Genomic DNA, 6,671 nt, shown 5'->3' on the forward strand with positions numbered 1-6,671 from the left:
ACACTTTCCTTCAAAATTTGATTTCTCTATGCATTCACTTTCTCTATGTCCATTATTATTGTAATGTAACACTTTCTATTGAATTTTTCTTTACCATTTCTCCAACATTTTTTTGATGTATGACCTATCTTACCATAATGATTGCAAGTACGTATTTTGTTCTCTTGAGCTCCTTACTATAATGATTCACCTTCTTCTATATATATCCTAAAACAGCTTTGCCTTTGTGTCTATACTGATTTTACTCATTCAATTAATTCATGCTTTCTTGATATTTCATTATTCTCTCATTGGTTTTCTTTTCAATGCTGATATCATCTGTAATCTTTCATTTTGTATTCTTAGATTGATAAGCTCTTGATTTGTATCATTGAGTTGATCAATAAAGTCTACTTGCTAAAGGGGTAGTTGTTGAATTTCATTTTCCTTTTCTTCTATCTCTTCTTTGTCTTTTTCCTTTTCTTCCATCACCTCACACATTCTGACTGATTGGATTTCTTTCTCTCTTTTCAGCTTTCTAACTTCTTCTTGAAGATTGGAGTTTTTCTCTAGTAGGCCTTTTATTGTTGCATCAGCTTCATCTAATTTTTTTTCTGGACACAAGTCTTCAATTCTTTCTTCAATGTAGAGATTTTCATCCATTTATGCTACAAGATCTTTATTTATTTTTAATAATTGAAAGAGTTTCTCCTTTTCTTTCTTTATTTTTCCAATAGCCCCCATATCCAATTTTTCATTCTCAATAGCCTTATCTATCTTGTATACCTCCATTACCTTTGATCTTATCTCAAGCTAATAAAAATTTTCTATGAGAACAAAAAGCTCTGATACCAAATGTTGGAAATATAAGGTAGGCTAGGTTACTAAGATGGGAGGGGTGAATAAGGAACCGATAAATACTTAACTTACTTCACCAAATAATCCTTCATATATTATTCTAATCTAATTGTATGCATGAAAGAATGAAAGAAATAGAATATTCATAGAACTTTGACACAAGATATGGTGATCTAGAAACCTTACAAATAGAAAGTAAAACTGGGGTGGGGATGATACCCACAAGCTTTAGTACTGTAGTATAAAGTTAACCTATTAAGGATTATAATTGAACACTTCTAGTGATATGCACTATTAGGGGAAATAAGGACTGTTAGGTCCACCTTGTTAAAGGATTTACAAACACACAATGAAGTATGAACTCTATTAAGAGATTTAACAAAAGACTATTGAGTCCACATAGTTAAAGGATTTGATTAATGCACTTGTTAGGATGAACCAGTGGTTGATCTATCATCTACAACATTAATTTGCAGAATGAGATTCCTTGAATTGCAATGATCTTCTGATTGTAATAGATAAATCTTTTCTATCACTTATACTACTTGTAGTCTTCTTTAATTCATACTCATACACTTTATATTCCTTCTCAATTACACACTTAGATATGATACAATGAGTTGCATATATATCAATTTAAATAACTACTTACTAGAGGCGGCTGCAATACTAAATTCATCATAATTCAAAAAGTCGGCCCAACTACTGTAACTTAGGTTTAAAAGAAAAACTCAGTGATATTATGATACTCAAAAAATTCTATCAATGCTCAACATACTTTGGCACTCAGTTGAAGTTGAAGCTCAGACCATACTGATCACTATCAAGTAGCTCAAACTTAGTTAGCACTGTCTGACTCGGTGAACACTACGAAACTTGGTAGCTACTGAATCACTTAGTTAACACTGCATGACTCAATCAACACTAGATTCACTTCATTAATACTGCAAGCTTGGTAGACACTATAGAAGTTGGTTTATAGTACAAAGCTTAGTTAACACTAGAGTCTTCATCACTTCTACTGGAAAGCTTGGTAGACACTACTATGCTTGTGTGATACAATAAACTATCTCTAATGCTTGGTAGATACTATATGTTGAGCTGTAAAACTAGTGCTTAAAGGAATATAATGAAGAATCATAATATTCAAAACAATAGATTTAACTCACATATATGATTAGACAAAAGAGAATTAAAATATCAAAGTAGCCTAAGAATGTGAAAACCTCTTAAACTAAGCAATCTTCCCTTTGATGCATAGATGTGTTCGTAAGATGTGATGTATGCTCAATGACGTTGCTTAATCTTCAATGGAGGATATGATTAAAAATAGATTTGTGGATGGATTTTGCCATTATGATGGTATTTTGATAGTCCTTAGTATCTCAAAATAGCATTATAACATTAGCATAGAAGTGGATGGTATTTGTGAAGGGAGAGGGTTTCATTTATAGGCCAAGGGGTAGTGAGATGGAGGGTTAGGATACAAGGAAGGGGAATTAGTTAAGGAGGGCTAGGATGAAAGGAGAAGAGAGCACATGGATTGTGCTTCTTCAAATCTCTAGGCTTGTGACAAGTGTCACAAAGGGATTGGATAAGGAAGATGGTCAAGATAGGTGGTTAGAGGAAGTTATGAGGGAGAAAAGGGGGGATGAGTGTGAAAAATAGGTGTAAAAAGTCTTTAAAGAGCCTTTAAGGCTCTTGAATAGGAATGCAAGACTTTAAGGGTGGAACTTTGACTTTGGTTTGGTTTAGGACTTTCTTAACCCTTGGTTAAAGTTGTGTACATGCTTAAGGAAGGGATTAGGCTTAGCTTAGGATGAGATTAAGAGGCAAGTGATTTGGGTAGGTCAAGTCTTTATTTGAATATATTAAAAGAGGATGTTAAACCTTTGTTTGAATATTAAAATGGAGGGTAAAGTCTTTGTTTGAATATTAAAATGGAGGATAACGTCTTTGTTTGAATGTTAAAATGGTTAGTGGATGGAAGTTTTGACTTTAAAATGGAGGATGAAGTCTTTGTTTGTATATTAAATGAGAGGTGGGTGGAAGTCTTGACTTTGGCTTGGGTTAGGAATTCTTAATCTAGGATAAAGGTTGTGCACATGGTTAGAGTGAGGATTAGGCTTGGACTACAGGGGGATTAGGGGGCAAGTGGCTTAGATTTGATGGGATGGGTTAGTTAGGTGGTTAAGTGAGGTTAGTATGTGTGAATGGGTTGGATTAGGGGTTAGGATAGGGTTTAGAGAGGCTTTTAGGATTTTAGATATTTTATTAAATGATTTATTTAATAAAATGGGGATATAGAATTAAATTGAATAGATTTGAGGATTTATTCAATTTAATAGAGGAATAGAGATTTAATTGATAAATTGATTTTGGGTGATCTTTTAATTTTATCAATTGGACTATAGTTAATTAAATTAAATAATTAACTAGGGGATGACAATAGATTAATTAAATATTTAATACTTAATTAATGATGCCTTAGCAGATGACTAAATAGGATTACTTAAGTGATGTAATCAGATTTAAGTGTCTACATTTTGCTCCTCTTTAAGATAGTGTCGAAACAAATACTATTTCAAAGAAGTTTGAAGATAGATGACACGAAGAAAAATTTGAAAGCAACACAACTACCCCAATTTCGAATAGAAGAGGAGAGATTGGATTGTATGATGCCCCCTCAAGAAGGTGGTTGGGAGAAAAGGTGAGTCCTAACAGCTTCTTGAAAGGTACAAGAATCTAGGGTGAGCAGGATGACTGAGAGTGGCTAAGAGAGGTCTTTTAAGGAAGCACATACTCTCACAATGGGAGAATGATACAAAAGAAAACCTTGGGGACAGGGATAACCAATGGGTAAGAACACTAGCTATAGGGAGAGGGGGGAGGGTGATTAGTTTTGCTAAATTGAACCCAAGGAAGGGATGTGGAATATGAGAGATTTGGGGAGATTATGATTCAAGGATTTATGATTAGTGATGACTAAGATTACGATTGATGCAGGAGCTATGATTATGATTGATGCAGGAGCTATGATAATGAGTGATGAAGGAGATATGATTATGATTGATGAAGAAGCTCTGATTATGATTCATAAAGGAGCTATGATTACGATGAATAAAGGAGATATGATTAAGATTGATGAAGGAGCTAAGATTATGATTGAAGAAGGAGCTATGATTATGATTAATGAAGGAGATATGATTATGATTGGTGAAGGAGCTAAGATTATGATTGATGAAGGAGCTACGATTATGATTAATGAAGGAGATATGATTATGATTGGTGAAGGAGCTATGATTATGATTAATGGAGCTATGATTATGATTGATGGAGCTATGATTATGATTGAGAGGAGATATGATTGTGATATGGATACAACTATTAGATCATGATTGTAAGACTGATTGGATGGGATGCTTGGATAGGATGGGATGTTTTGATAAGATCGAAGTGTAAAGTAATCCATTGAAGCTTGAACCTATTGGTGTTCCAAAGGGGAGCACCACCATGTAGTTGAGCACTTATTTTGATATAGGAAAATTGGTAATATGCCAAGGTTACCAAGAACATCAAGGCCTTTTTACCAATATTACATAGGATTGATGTGAAATAAACATGCAAGGATTGCCTTAGCATCACACACGAATCCCAAAAGAATCAAAGTGGAAATGATACTGGGTGACCCACAAGAAAACAATATTTCCCAAGTGCACCATGTAACCACAAGTGATCACATTTTTGGACTATGCAAGGGTCATATCCAGTTGACTCACAAGCAGAAAAGAAAATGAAAAAGACCTTATCAAAACCTTGCTCTTGAATTGCCCCATTCATAGCACACCATGATATAAAAGATCATGGCAACCATAAGGAGGGAACAACCCAAATCACTTGGAAGAGATACTTTAATAACCAAATGTGAAATCCTAAAAAGAAAATAAATTGAAAGAAAATGTAAATCCATGAAAAAGTAACCTTTTTCCAAAGAGATCGGTAGGATTGGATACTGAGGGACCAAGATCAGATGAGAGGAAGGATGCATCTTACAAGGATCTATTGGTAATATCAAGGACTAGGATCAAATGGGAAATGTGAACTATTTAGGAAAACATTTTGATGACAAAGGATCTCATACGAGGATTTGCTAAAGCACCTAACCAAGAGAACTAAAAATTTTTATTTGTATTTTATTTTTTTTGATCAAGCAAGAATTGACGTGAAGAGATGTGAGATATACAATGATACCAAGTGAAGGAATGACATGCAAGGATGGTACAGTGGAAAAACCAAAGTATTTACAAGGGATTACCATAAAAAAGCTCAGCATGATAGGATAATGGCAGGAAAGATGAAGATGAAAAGGTTAGTAGAAGAAAATCTAGGGATGAGGAGATAGTGCGATGAAAAGTGTGGGATGAGAAGCTAGTGAAAAGAGATAGGATATAGCATACTATTACTATAGGGGAGGTGAGGTGTGGAAAGGACAAAGGTGGTTGCGCACTTGACTATTATGATGGTGGGTATTGAAGCCTATTGCCAAAGATATTGATAGCATTTAATGGAAGCTATGGAGAATGTTGTTGGTTCTATAAAAGGTGAGTGAATTTGATGAAAGCCCAACAACAAGAAGTGTTAGCTAAAGAATAAGAAAAGCATGAGCAAAGAATTAAGCTATGAGTGAAATACCAATGGCCAATTCAAAAGAGAAAAGGTAGAAAATGCCAGATGTGATAGAAGGAGGAACGGGGGGATGGAGTGAGGAGGACAATGAAAGCCAAGGAGAAAGGAAATGGTTGCAGGGGCAGAAGTAGGGTGTAAAGCAGAGCCAACAAGAAGGAAGAGAAACCTTGCCATGTCAAAGCATGTGGCATTGTGATTAGGGAGTGGTGGAGGCTAGAAAAATTAATCCATCTCAAAATCAACCAGAAGAGGAAGAAGAAGATCTAACCTTGCTGCAGCTATTAGTAGAAGGTACAATGCAACAAATAGAGTCAAGGGAAAAAGAGAAGGAGACAAACTTACCAAATGTGGGAGTTTTGTTAGAGGGAGCAAGTGCAAAAGATCAGCCATCTGTAGAAGAGACTCTTCCAAAAGAGGAACAAATATCCATGATGCGACCAACAATAGTCTTATGGAAGAAGGGAAAAAGTAGTTTAGGGGATATGATGCAGAGTTTTGGGGAACAAAATGGTGACCTAGTGTTGTCTACATTTCAACCATTTCGAACATTGCAATCTAATGTTGTAGTACAAGTGGCTCATGATGCAGTGGTGGTGATGGAGAAAGCATTAGCAGTGGAAAAAGAATGGGCTAACCAAGTGGAGAAAGATGCAAATTTCTTTCAAGGCCTGATTGAAAGAGCATGAGAGGATGGTGCACAAACAGATGCTGAGCACCTAGGGATGATGTTAATGATGGAGCAAACAAGAGTGGAGATTGTGGAGGCAACTTTGGCAGTTGAGAGAGTAGTGATGGAGAGACGTGAAAATGAATTAGTGCTCCTATGGTCACAAGTAGAAGCATTCAAGGAGTCAGCAGTGTAGACCAATAGTTTAGCATGAAGGTCACAAGAGTAGTTGAATGCAAGTAATGCATGCATTACGTGGTACCAAAATTAGTTGAATACAATGAAATATGAGAGGGAGTCAATGAAAATGCTAGCAAATAGATATGAAAGAGAACATGATATTGTGTAGAGGACAACAACTATTCTAGGAGCAGAAAGACTATGGGCAGAAATGAAAGATGTCATAGATCAGTTAGTGAAGGTTGCATGAGAGACAACATATTACATGGGATTATATCACCAAGTGGTCCCTTTGGAGCAA

The sequence above is a fragment of the Cupressus sempervirens genome, chromosome 4, assembly GCF_028749045.1.
Source record: "Cupressus sempervirens isolate cs-2001-9-10 chromosome 4, ASM2874904v1, whole genome shotgun sequence".
Taxonomy (NCBI): Eukaryota; Viridiplantae; Streptophyta; class Pinopsida; order Cupressales; family Cupressaceae; genus Cupressus; species Cupressus sempervirens.